The sequence below is a fragment of the Helianthus annuus genome, chromosome 10 (assembly GCF_002127325.2).
Source record: "Helianthus annuus cultivar XRQ/B chromosome 10, HanXRQr2.0-SUNRISE, whole genome shotgun sequence".
Classification (NCBI taxonomy): domain Eukaryota; kingdom Viridiplantae; phylum Streptophyta; class Magnoliopsida; order Asterales; family Asteraceae; genus Helianthus; species Helianthus annuus.
In genome coordinates, this window is record NC_035442.2 from 147,209,964 (window position 1) to 147,224,532 (window position 14,569).

Consider the following 14,569-nt stretch of genomic DNA (forward strand, 5'->3'; position numbering starts at 1 on the left):
GAAAGGCGGAAACAGACGTATAGACTCGAAACAGCTTGAATATCACTTTAACCTTCTTGTATATTGAATTGACAGAGATTACAGTTACAAGAAATACCGGCAGCACTTCGGTACAATATCCTGATTCCCCACCAAATGAAAAGATCACTAGCCTATTTATAGAGTTTCTGATTCCCCACGAAAGTGCAATGATTCTAATTCCCCACGAAAGTGCCATGTCTTTTTCGTGGGAAATCAACATTTCGTGGGAAATCATCTCTAAAACTCTATTTTCCTGAACTACGTGACTTGATCTAACAAATCTAGTGTAAGACTCGATACAAGACGAAGTCGACAGATGTATGCACCAACAGACTCCCCCTCAGATGTTGACGAGTCTTCAGTTTCGAGTCTTTTCATCTTCAGTCTTTATCAGTCTTTGGGCTTTTCTTTCCAATCAACATCAACAGACTCCCCCTAACAATGTGCTGGCATTCCTTAAGTTCATCAGCATCATCTGCTTCAGGATCATAATCTGGCTCTCATTCTTTATCCACAAAGTCTTCAGGTATCGAAACCTAGTTCTTCAAGCTCAAGCTTCTCAAGATCGATCAACCTGGCTCTACTAACACTCAGCTTTGACTTTGTTCTTTCAAGATCGTGACCTGGCTTTCATCCAACTCAGGTTATCTGCACAATCTCTACCTCAAAGTAAGATTTACAATTTAACATTTTTCAATTTAGAACAAAAATGTATATACCAACTCAAACTCTCCCTCAAATTATCCTAAATGATTTGTTAATGAAAATCCTGATGAACCACTTGAAGATTTGATAAAAACCTATTTGTTTAAGAACAAACTCCCCCTCACAAAATGGTCATCATGTTTAGCACTCGGAATTTTGAAAATCAGCTTTTCAATATCAGTTGTCGAAAATCTTTTTGTATTTTTCAAAATTTATGCTAAAACACACTAAAATCTTTTTGGATTTTTATATATGAAATGCAGTAAAGAAATATTTACAGACACTATTTTTGTGAGTTAGTGTAAGAGGATCATATCAGTTTATGAAATAAATCACCAACACCGTTAAGCTTCATTTCATTTTAAGTTCTAAACAATTCACCTAGATTGTCAGTACATTGGTCCACTTTAAATTTTCACACAAATTTCAACTGGTCCGAGATACGAAATTAATGTTTTAAGCACTTAAACTTATTCGCGTGTCCCACTACTTGAATATACTCCCATATCCAGATCCCAATATTCAGTCTTACAGGTGAGTATACCTAGATGATATCTGTAAGGGGTTAGATGCGAAACCGTGAGAGCTCAGCTCAGAACTTCCGTTCAGCAGAGAGATGACGGCTCGACTTTTGGTGTGTCCCCTTTAGAGGATCTTTTTTACCACATCAATAATTATCAATTTTATTGTTTCATCAATTTGCTGAGGGCGGCGCTATGTTTCAAGCATTGCGGAAAGTATTATGCGGGGACTAGGTCAGAATTTCCATTCAGCAGATGTCCCGGGATAATACCCCAGATATCACTAAGTATAAAGACCTAGTATCTCAGAAAGAGGGACCTTTCAAACAAGATTTCGGGGGTTACCCATATATCCAAGAAGTTGTTCCCCACGAGATAAGCAAGTTTGAATTTTAGGTTTATATCCCGTCACAATCTACTAAATGTGCAAAAACCTACTGGCATATCCGTAGTGAGATTGTTTATCACATTTTTACATTCCAATTCTTTAGCATGTTGTGACAGTCCACTGATGTACTATCATTTCCTCTTTTTACAACAAAACTCATTTTTGATTTTATCATGTTTTTGTATTTTTCAAATTTTCTAATGTTTTTGGATTTTATGAAATTTTCTACTCCTCCTAAACTGCAAACACATTAAAGAAAATTGAAAACAAACTGTACAAAAACATGACAACTGATATCAATCACCTCAAATCGCCATCCACTTGGCATAAACAATCAGAACTCCCCCTTTCAACAAACTATTTTCTCATTATGATTTCAAAACACTTAAGTTTGTTTTAATCAAAATGATTTTTCCGAAAAATAAGTTTAGTTGATTTTATCACTTGTAGGGATTGGTTCATCATCTTGTTCATTTAATCACATATATGAGGATTACATCAAGTTCAAACTAATGACCTTGACGAATCACTTGTAAGATCCAACTTCTTACCACTTGTAAGTATATTCAAAACATTTATCCACATGTAGGAATAAACATCTACACAAACCATTTTACCAATCAAGATGCCGATTCCTGCTTCACACTTACCAATCTGGAAGCTCCGACAATTCACAACCTGTAAAATTTAACAAACTTTAAGATTCATTTACACAATCAATTTTTAAGAAAGATGCCGATTCCTGATCCACAATTACAAACTTGGGATCTCCGGCAAGTCAGGTGTTTACTCAAAGAAAATGTCCACCCAAGCCTGACCAGCCTTGGGTGATTTCAATTCAAATTTAGTTGGGGTGTAAGTTGCTTTCTTTGTAGCGTAAAAATCTCTAACCCCTTTAACCTTCTTATCTACCATTTTTCCAAAAATTTTCTTTACATTTCCATTAAAAGCCTTCTCAACATCAAATTCATCCTTTTTAGGAAAAAATTGATTCGAGATTTCAACCTTTCCAACCTTTCGTTTAAAATTCTCAGTCCTCAATGGTGGAAAGTTCTCATCATCCATTGAAGGAACTGAGTTTTCATCACTCTCATCAAATTGTGGCTCCTCTGATTTTATGGAATCAGATTCATCGCCAGATTTTACAACAGATTTCTTAACAACCCATTTTTGGTTGTCAAGTTTCACACTTCGTCTGTAAAATCTTTTAGAACATTCACCAACTTCAAATGTTGAATTTTTGAAAACTTTAAATTTTTCAATTGGTGGTTCAGTTTTATCAACAACAACTTCTTTCAGTTTTCCAGAAACTCCCTGTTTTGTGTTAGTTGCTTTACGACAGTTCCATGCAATGTGACCAACTTCATTGCATCTAAAACAGGTTCCGGTTTCTTTTCTCTGAACTTCATTCTTCTTTTTCTCAGCAAGAAATTATTGCTTTGATTGTCTCCAGAATAAACTCTTCTTCTCCTCTTCAGCAGACGGACCTGAAACAAATTTTGTATTTGTTTTAGAAAATTTTCCATTTTTATAGTTTTCAGGTGGAATAAAACCAAGACCTTTCTTTTTGAGCTTACTATTATGGTTTGGTTTCTTTCGAAATTCCGGACCATAATTGTAACCCATTTTCTTGTTTAACCGTTGTTGAATTCTTGAAGTGTATTTTGTAGGTTTTTCAGTAAGATTTAAATATTTTATTTCAGAAATATTAATTTCTGTCATTTTAAAAACCTTTTTGATCATTTCAAATCGAACACTTCTTATTGGAAACTCTTTATCAAAATATAATTTGTCGGAATCATTCAAAGTATATGCAACTGAAACGTTTCATCATTCAAATTAGATTTTGACAACAAAAATTCTTTACTATAAACCCGTTTTCCCGGCGATTTTGAACTCTTTTCAGACGAACTCGAACTCCCGGCTGACAAACACGAACTTTCAGACTCGGACTTAGACTCTGACTCCTCATCCTTATCCAACACCTGATCGACCACTCTTTTTATCAATTCTGACTCATGATCTGTGTCGGACTCTGTGAATGTGATGTCAATGTTGTCGGGTAATACATCGGTTAACTCGGACTTTAACTTTATATTGACTGCCTTTTTTACTTGTTCCTCATTTGGTTTCCTAGGCGAGTACCCTTCCCATATCGGAGGCGGACACCTATTATAACAGACACTCTGTTTCTTACTAGTATCCGTTTTCTTCTTTGACTTCTTGTCTTCATCTTTAAACGCCTCAAAACCTGCAACAGTAGGATAAATTCTGTCAATTAAGTAATCAGAACTAGTATAACTTCTCAACAATCGTCTGATTCTTTCGTTTTCAACTCTTTCACCATCCAACTCTTTCTTCCATTTCGCACATTCTTCGATATAGAAATTTATTTCTTTCTGCTTCGACATCATCGTTGCATTCAACATTTTCAAAGCTTTTTCTCTTTCTGTGTTTGTCTCCTGTAAACTATTCACTGTTCTATTCAACACATCGTATGATTCTTTCAAATTCTTCACATCAAACAACAACTTTTCTTTTAACTTTTCTGATTCACTAAACCTCATGTCTTTTTCTTCACATTGTTTGCAAGATTTTGAACATGTAAGACATGGTTTTGTAACTTCAACAATCTTCTCGACCTCCACAATCTTCTCTACTTCCACTATCTTTTCAACTTCAACTATCTTCTCAACAATCTTGGTTTCTTTTATCTCTTTTGCAGCTTTTCTCTCTTTGAGTTTCTTCAGTTTATTTGCAAAGTAAAATTCAAAACTGTCAGAAGATAAATGAGTTTTTCCAATATTTATATGTTCAATCTCCTCATCATCATTGTGACAACCCGAACTTTCAAGTTCTTTCCCTGACACATTACTTGTTTCACACAAGTGTTTTCATAATTGTGTTTGCATCGTAAAAATTGTGCACGTTTGATATGTGATTGACATACGGTGTTACAGTGATATTTGGTACTGTGTTACTGTGTTATTATGTTACTGTGGTAATGCATAGTTATGTTATAATGATTGGTATATTGTTCATTGACTGATACAAGAAACGGTAAGTATTACCCATCGTGTAATGGCATAGCAAATATCACACCTGGTAACTTTCGTCACACACACACACAACGAAACATGGTGCTTTCGTCACTCATGGTGTTTCGTCGCCACAACAGGCCTCGGCCCAAAGTGGTTTCGGCCCAACTTCTTTATATTAAAACCCTTGTAATCGGTTACATGTAGAACACATAAAACCCTAATGCTCTCACTTTGACCTTTTTAATATATCATCTGAATAATGATATGGATGATTAAAATAAGAAAAGATGATAAACTCACAATCTCTCCTTCAAACTCACGTGAATGGCTGCCAATATCCCCTCCCTATGCGTAATAATGATGCCCTCTCACCAAGCCCAATGTCCCCAAAAGTTGTCTGCCATAATTATATGAGAATTATGTGTGAGTTGAGTTTTATTTAACAACCAGCCGCCACCCCTTCAATCACGTGATGGTCTACGCATGTATGTATATATTGATGTTGATGGTGATGACCGATGTTGTTGACTTTTGCATTTGCCGGCCGTTGAAAGTAATCGACGGACTAATTACTAAACTTCAGTCATTTCCTCATTCACGACGGCAGGTACCCCCTCCTCGAGGCATCAACCTGTTGACCGAGATATTGGTTAGTAGATCTATAACTATATTAATCCTCAGATTATTTGGGTTAATGTGTGTTTAAGTTTCCGATTACTAGATCGTGATACGTACAGGACTTATATGATCACATGTATAAATGTATGTTTTGATTTATAATTGTGTTTGGTTGTGAATATTTGTAACCTGATATGAATTACCTGAGTTATTTAATTTAATATGTTTGTTAATTGTTCAAACTGTTAATCGAAGGTATGCTAGTTGGCCGAGTACATGCTTGCCGATTTATGTATTGATCCATTAATTTCAATTGCATGATGTTAATATTCTAAAGAAACCACTGTATACATTACAAATAGATCTAATGACATGCTTAATGATAATGATTGATGATCTAGGAAACATATGTGTTATCACTATTGATATTTCATGTTATAGGCGACGATGCGATCATTGTTTGCAACATGGGTTGAGTACACAATTATATGATAACCGATTGGTAAATAGATTGGTAGGCTTTGCACTAAATGTGCTGCCCATATGTAATCTGACGTTGATTTGGTAGTGATGGGCCAGTCATGTTGGGCCTTGCACAATCTGGTCATACAATTCACTTGGGCCGTAGCCTGATGTTGGGACGGGCAATATGTGGGCCGCACATGTAAAACAAAACGCACAACATTTGTAGTAGTATAATATTTGTAGCCGCACATCTTTTTGGCAATCGCACATTACCTATTTGGGCCAGCCACGTAGTGGGCCGCATGGATTTGTTGGATGGCATACTCCGGTGTGGGCTGTTAACTGTTGGATTGTACATCGGACACAGATTGCACACTAATGTGAACTCGTGATATGAACCTTATACGTGCTAAATATCTGGTATATGTACCGGATAAAATGCTTATTGTGCAATGTTTTAACTATGTGATGGTATGGCGTATGTTACTATTGGGTTTCATAAATGACTGTTATAAATTATATGATGAATTGTGGATACTACTTATGTAATGTGAATGTGGTATATGTGACTTACCTGCACGTAAACTGATTGTCGTTTGGTAAATACGGTAGGGTTTGATTGGCCAACTGGGAGCGGGTAACGTAACGTAACATACCGAGCAATCAAAGGTGAGTTCACTACATTCGAGCATGTGTCCCAGTGGTTGGGGACAGTCAGTGGGTATCCCATAGGGGGATAAGTCTTTGGGTAAAAACGGGTATATTGGTTAATATTCTCACCTATCATCTTTTGTAAGTCCCTCATCGGGTATTAGTTAGTAGCGCTACTTAGGTTTGGCACCCTCACACCGCTCCTGTAGAGGACGGAGGTGAACTAATGACCCAGTCTGGCCCAGTACTAGATAGGAGTACGTGGGAAGGGCAGTCGTGTATTTCAGGAGCCGTCATTGTTCGGAATTGAGATATTAACAATATTACTTGCATTGGTTATTGAACTGTTTTACATTCAACTGGTAACAAACGTTTTCGCAAAACTATGAACTCACCAGCCTTGTCTGATACACTTGTTGCATGCTCGCAGGTCCTTAGGTACTGGGAACACAGGAACTTGCTGGCTGGAGGGCGAGAGTGGTCATGGTTACATTAATGAACTTAGTTATCAGACATTTATTTATTGAGGTTGTTTGGATAGTATTTACAGTATGATACATTAACGCTTCCGCTGAACTTATGGTTTTTGAACAACTTATGTTTGGGATTTCAGTAATATTAAGTAATGAAATTTTATTTCAAACTTGTGATTCAATGTAATTGGTGGCTCATTACTAGTCGTCACACGCCTAACAGGGATACTCCCTAGGTGGTAATTTGGGGGTGTGACAGTTTGGTATCAGAGCCACTGGTTATAGTGAACTTGGTTTTAAAACGTTTTCATAAAACCAGACTATAACCGAATAGTTCCGAAATTGACCATGACACTCAGCTCCAGACTGCAAGGTTCGTTTCTCATTTACTATTGCATAGTATATCCAGTGTTTGCTTATGAATAACATCACACGTGAATGCACACTTAGCACTGCAGTATGAACTTCTATGTTACCAACCCATGTTACGTGTTTTAAGAGTGCGACTCTTCTTGAACTTTCATGATCTATGTTGTGGTGTCATCTGTCTTATTGCTCGAATTCGGGGAACCTTTTAGCGCGAGTTAAGGGGCACTGAGATAAGCATGCAAATTGCCTTATTATTATGGGTGCACACATAATAGTAATGTGGGGTGCATGTGAGTCCCAGTGAGGCTTAACGAGTGTGAGAGGGGTTCCGCTCTGTTAATTGATTTTAGAACTCAGCAGTCTATAGGAGTCTTAGCAGTGATTGTCTCCTACTCGAACATGATCTTTTCACTCCTTTATGAATCCTTATGAATCTCGATGTTATCGAATATCACCTGATCACACATCTGAACGCCTAGCGAACTATGTAGAATGCTAGGTGGTTGCACGGACGTCCCTGGGTTGGATGTTACAATGTCGAAAGATTGGTCTGTACCTCCCTCACTTCTCTTTGTTTGCTGGAACCTAATGTATTGACGTCTTAGATCCCGAAGTGCGATCACTTCTGCAACACCCTCGTAACAAACCGTTTATTACTCAAACAACTTGCCGCATCGGTGGACAAAAGGATGAGAGTAGTACTATACCGACTTTAGTATTTGGATGACCCTGGTTACCAACAACGAACACCATCAATTTGATGCCAATCGGATCTTTAACCCCAGTCAGAGGCTCATGGGAGCCAACTCCCACGAATTTATCAGGACATGAACGATGACAATTGACCATGGTGCGGAAATGTGAAACGGCCAGCACAAGGAGTAGCGTCTTAGGACGTGGCACGGAAATGTGACAAGATGAACTTTGTCGGTGAAATAGCGTAGGACCCCGTTTCAGGCAACGACGTCAGAGGTAACGGTCACAATGACATCAAGGTATTCGTAACTATGGTCTACAGTATGGAAATGAAGGTGCCCACGACATGGATTGACCGTTGTTAGAATCAAGATAACAACAACCAAGGGAACGACGATAATATCAACACTGGAAATGATACTCATGGAAGGGCACTTATAGATGGCGTCGGCAACGCCAGGCGTAGTGACATCAGGGTAGCTTAGATGGGTAGCTATTCGCTTCATCTTTGTTCTGTTTAACCATGATGCTTCTTAAAACTGAACCTGTTGTGGAATCGGCTGATGGGCAGTCAATTGGAACCTCCTATGCTCGATGGGATGCAAACTCGACTTTGGGGGACAGGTGTTCGACATCGACCTTCCTTCCGCTACTCTTGATGGTAGCAACACAGTAGTTAGTGTGGATTGGTTATTCAGAGATCGCGCAGAAACACCAGTGAGGAGAAAATTTTGTTTGGAGAAACGTTATTTGTTCTAAAGCGTCAGAGTGGTGCAAAGGTTAGCGCCATTTCAGCTACGAAGGCCAGAAGTGTCTACGGAGGGATTACTCCGCTATACTAGCAACCATTACTGATGTTAGGGCTAAGGAAAGAGAGGATCAAGGATCCACCAATCGTTCATGATTCCTTTTGGTGTGCTACCCAAGGAACTTTCGGGTTTACTTCCACAACTGTTAGGTGAAAACTCAGTCTGATCTCGCGCCAGAGGCAGCCCTGACTACCCGCACTCTTACCGTCTTGCACCAGGACGGTTACAAGAGCTGTCCAATCAACTGCAGGAACTGTTGGACAAGAGCTTTATCGGACCTAGCTTTTCGCTTTGGGGGATCCCCGGTTATACCCAAGAAGATAAACCTTTTCCTATGTGTACTGATATTCAAGAACTCAATAAGGTGACAGTTGAGAACCGTTTGCCACGACCATATATTGACAACCTGACGACCAGTTGCGGGGGTCGAGCTTCCATTCAAGGTTTGAATAACAAACGAGCTATTGTCAGAAGGTAGTCTAAGGGGAGAATGTGCCTGCTACGACATACCAAACGCAGTGCGGCCATTTCAACGTTGAATTCCAAGGCTTTTGAGCTAATCATCACACCAGCAGCTGTATGGATCACATGAATCGACCATGCTTATTGACGACAAGTTGAATCATTTCCAGGAGAAAGGAAGATCATGGGCAGCTTTGTATCTTATTTGAGAGCTCCTGAAGGGGGAGCCACACCGCGCGAAGACTTGATAAATGTAACTTCTGAATGCAAGGGATACGTTCTTGGTCATATAATCAACGAAGTGGGAATACACGTGGATCTCGCTAAGACCTGTTTTGGTTAGAAACTGATCGACACCAGAGATCCCTCCGAGGATGCAGCAATTTCTTGGCCTCACTAGGCACTATCGCAGATTTATCACAAGATTCTAGAAGATCGTGCCGCTTAAATCCCCTTGGCACAGCAGGATGCTGTGTTCGTGGAAGATAAAACAGGAGGACGTCCTTTCAGCTTTTGAACCTTAACTCTGCAATGCCCTGAGCATCGTCTTTACCCGAGGGCACGGGTGATCTAGTGGTATACCATGATGGTCCGAATCAGAGTACCAGTTACGCGCCGAAGCAACACGAGAAGGTAATGGTTTACATAGGGGCATAACCAGGGGAATAGCACGACTCACAACCTGCAATAGAAGCCGCGGTCTTTGGATTAGGTTGGAGGCATTACTTGGACGGTACCGAATGCACCACCTAGACCGATCACAAGGGCCTCCCGTGTACCCTGGTTTCGAAGGAGCTAAATCAGTTAATGTCATCACCGGAAGGAATTTTTGGATGATTACGACTGCGAAACTTGAACGTGCACGAGCTCCGCATCTCATTATCGACTCTAACCTACCTGATCCGACTCGCCCTGTTCAAACTGGAGAACTGAAGGAAGAGGATTTTCAAGTTGAACCCATGCGGGGCATGGAGGAGCAACATTTGGCAAGGCGGACGATATTCGCTACTTCATGGAACGAATGTGGATCCCACTATACGGCAACTGTACGGGACTTGTATTGAGCAAACACACCAGCATCGTTATTTTAGTCATATGGATTTTGATGGCATGTATTAGGATCCAAGGATCTTGTACTGACAACTGGGCTTGAAGGCCTACGCAACGAAGCATGTGAACGACTTTTGACTTGTGCGAAAGTCAAGGTGGAACATCAGAAACCTTTTGGTTGTGGCAGCAATCAGAGACACCTATTTGGAGATTGGAACAAACAACCATGTGTTTGTCACAGGCCTACCTAAATCTCAGAACGGAACCGATATCATTTGAGTGATCGTTGATTGTCACATGTAATTAGTAGTCTATTTTAACCAAAGAAACTGATGAGTCTTCACATCTTGTGAGTATTCCTTTGAGAGAGGCGGTTTTTAGGCACGAGGTGCCAACTTCTATCACATCCGAATTTGATCTATGCATGAATTATGTCAGGCAATACGCACACCCTTGGCTCACATCTAGACATGTGCATTGCTTATCACTGTAGGGCAACCGAGCAGAGTAACGAACCATCCGGACACATGAAGACATGCTGCGAACATGTGCGTGATCGATTTTAGTAAACATTTGGGAAGGACACTTATCTTTGGGAGAACTCTACTGCAGCTGTTGCCATATTAGTATGCATACAGCTCTGTTTGACGGTATGGACAGTAACGCTAGTCTCCTTGTTGGATTAAGGTGGGTGACAACTTAATCACAGATCTGGGACTTGTACTCGGAACTCTTACAGATTGCCTGGATCAGAAATTGTTTGACGGCAACGCGTGGCCGCCAAGAAAGCTGGCATGCCTAGGGAACTCTCGGAGTTCGCTGGAGGCGAACGTGTCATAATCGAAAGTCCCTTCCTAGGAGGGTGCGATACGCTATAGATAACGTAGCAAGCTTAGTTTACTATGCATTAGGACATCCGAATCTCTCGAAAGAAATCGGTAACATGGCTCACAAACTTGAGTTAACTGACAAAATGGAATAACGTTCATGATGATAGTTCTACCTCGAATAAGGCAGTGGTTGTCCGATGAAACCCTTGTGATACCCTTACCAGAGCCTGAGGTTATCGGACCAGTTGTATTTATCAGGGAATCTATCGAGAACATGGGCCAAGAGGTCAAGGTTCGTTAGCATAAGTCATATGTCAATCGTGAGAGTTCACGTGGGAACGTAAGGATCTGTTAAAGCTTTATTATCCTCCATTGTTCATGTGGTTGAACCAACTTTTGTTATCATTGGCGAATTTCGAGACGAAATTCGTTTTCAAGTTGGGGATGATGTGGCACCTGGGAAAAATCCACAGTCATCCTGACCTAACATTGCGTTACTTTTGGTTTACCGTGTCATGTTAGCAGTACTTACCAAATTTCGAGACGAAATTTCTTTCAAGTTGGGGATGATGTGACAACCCGAACTTTCAAGTTCTTTCCCTGACACATTACTTGTTTCACACAAGTGTTTTCATAATTGTGTTTGCATCGTAAAAATTGTGCACGTTTGATATGTGATTGACATACGGTGTTACAGTGATATTTGGTACTGTGTTACTGTGTTATTATGTTACTGTGGTAATGCATAGTTATGTTATAATGATTGGTATATTGTTCATTGACTGATACAAGAAACGGTAAGTATTACCCATCGTGTAATGGCATAGCAAATATCACACCTGGTAACTTTCGTCACACACACACACAACGAAACATGGTGCTTTCGTCACTCATGGTGTTTCGTCGCCACAACAGGCCTCGGCCCAAAGTGGTTTCGGCCCAACTTCTTTATATTAAAACCCTTGTAATCGGTTACATGTAGAACACATAAAACCCTAATGCTCTCACTTTGACCTTTTTAATATATCATCTGAATAATGATATGGATGATTAAAATAAGAAAAGATGATAAACTCACAATCTCTCCTTCAAACTCACGTGAATGGCTGCCAATATCCCCTCCCTATGCGTAATAATGATGCCCTCTCACCAAGCCCAATGTCCCCAAAAGTTGTCTGCCATAATTATATGAGAATTATGTGTGAGTTGAGTTTTATTTAACAACCAGCCGCCACCCCTTCAATCACGTGATGGTCTACGCATGTATGTATATATTGATGTTGATGGTGATGACCGATGTTGTTGACTTTTGCATTTGCCGGCCGTTGAAAGTAATCGACGGACTAATTACTAAACTTCAGTCAATTCCTCATTCACGACGGTAGGTACCCCCTCCTCGAGGCATCAACCTGTTGACCGAGATATTGGTTAGTAGATCTATAACTATATTAATCCTCAGATTATTTGGGTTAATGTGTGTTTAAGTTTCCGATTACTAGATCGTGATACGTACAGGACTTATATGATCACATGTATAAATGTATGTTTTGATTTATAATTGTGTTTGGTTGTGAATATTTGTAACCTGATATGAATTACCTGAGTTATTTAATTTAATATGTTTGTTAATTGTTCAAACTGTTAATCGAAGGTATGCTAGTTGGCCGAGTACATGCTTGCCGATTTATGTATTGATCCATTAATTTCAATTGCATGATGTTAATATTCTAAAGAAACCACTGTATACATTACAAATAGATCTAATGACATGCTTAATGATAATGATTGATGATCTAGGAAACATATGTGTTATCACTATTGATATTTCATGTTATAGGCGACGATGCGATCATTGTTTGCAACATGGGTTGAGTACACAATTATATGATAACCGATTGGTAAATAGATTGGTAGGCTTTGCACTAAATGTGCTGCCCATATGTAATCTGACGTTGATTTGGTAGTGATGGGCCAGTCATGTTGGGCCTTGCACAATCTGGTCATACAATTCACTTGGGCCGTAGCCTGATGTTGGGACGGGCAATATGTGGGCCGCACATGTAAAACAAAACGCACAACATTTGTAGTAGTATAATATTTGTAGCCGCACATCTTTTTGGCAATCGCACATTACCTATTTGGGCCAGCCACGTAGTGGGCCGCATGGATTTGTTGGATGGCATACTCCGGTGTGGGCTGTTAACTGTTGGATTGTACATCGGACACAGATTGCACACTAATGTGAACTCGTGATATGAACCTTATACGTGCTAAATATCTGGTATATGTACCGGATAAAATGCTTATTGTGCAATGTTTTAACTATGTGATGGTATGGCGTATGTTACTATTGGGTTTCATAAATGACTGTTATAAATTATATGATGAATTGTGGATACTACTTATGTAATGTGAATGTGGTATATGTGACTTACCTGCACGTAAACTGATTGTCGTTTGGTAAATACGGTAGGGTTTGATTGGCCAACTGGGAGCGGGTAACGTAACGTAACATACCGAGCAATCAAAGGTGAGTTCACTACATTCGAGCATGTGTCCCAGTGGTTGGGGACAGTCAGTGGGTATCCCATAGGGGGATAAGTCTTTGGGTAAAAACGGGTATATTGGTTAATATTCTCACCTATCATCTTTTGTAAGTCCCTCATCGGGTATTAGTTAGTAGCGCTACTTAGGTTTGGCACCCTCACACCGCTCCTGTAGAGGACGGAGGTGAACTAATGACCCAGTCTGGCCCAGTACTAGATAGGAGTACGTGGGAAGGGCAGTCGTGTATTTCAGGAGCCGTCATTGTTCGGAATTGAGATATTAACAATATTACTTGCATTGGTTATTGAACTGTTTTACATTCAACTGGTAACAAACGTTTTCGCAAAACTATGAACTCACCAGCCTTGTCTGATACACTTGTTGCATGCTCGCAGGTCCTTAGGTACTGGGAACACAGGAACTTGCTGGCTGGAGGGCGAGAGTGGTCATGGTTACATTAATGAACTTAGTTATCAGACATTTATTTATTGAGGTTGTTTGGATAGTATTTACAGTATGATACATTAACGCTTCCGCTGAACTTATGGTTTTTGAACAACTTATGTTTGGGATTTCAGTAATATTAAGTAATGAAATTTTATTTCAAACTTGTGATTCAATGTAATTGGTGGCTCATTACTAGTCGTCACACGCCTAACAGGGATACTCCCTAGGTGGTAATTTGGGGGTGTGACAATCATCACTTGTCTCTGATGAACTGTTTTCTGATGAAACAGATTCTTCATCTTGACTTTTCTCATCATCATCACTGTTATCAATTTGTTCTTCAAGTTTTTCAATGAATTGAGCAATTGACAATCTACTAAACTCTCCTGTATTTTTCTTTAAAATCATGAGATATGTACCCCATTCTTTCTGAGGTAAAGCATCAGCTAACTTTTCAACCCATTCTGCTGGAGTTT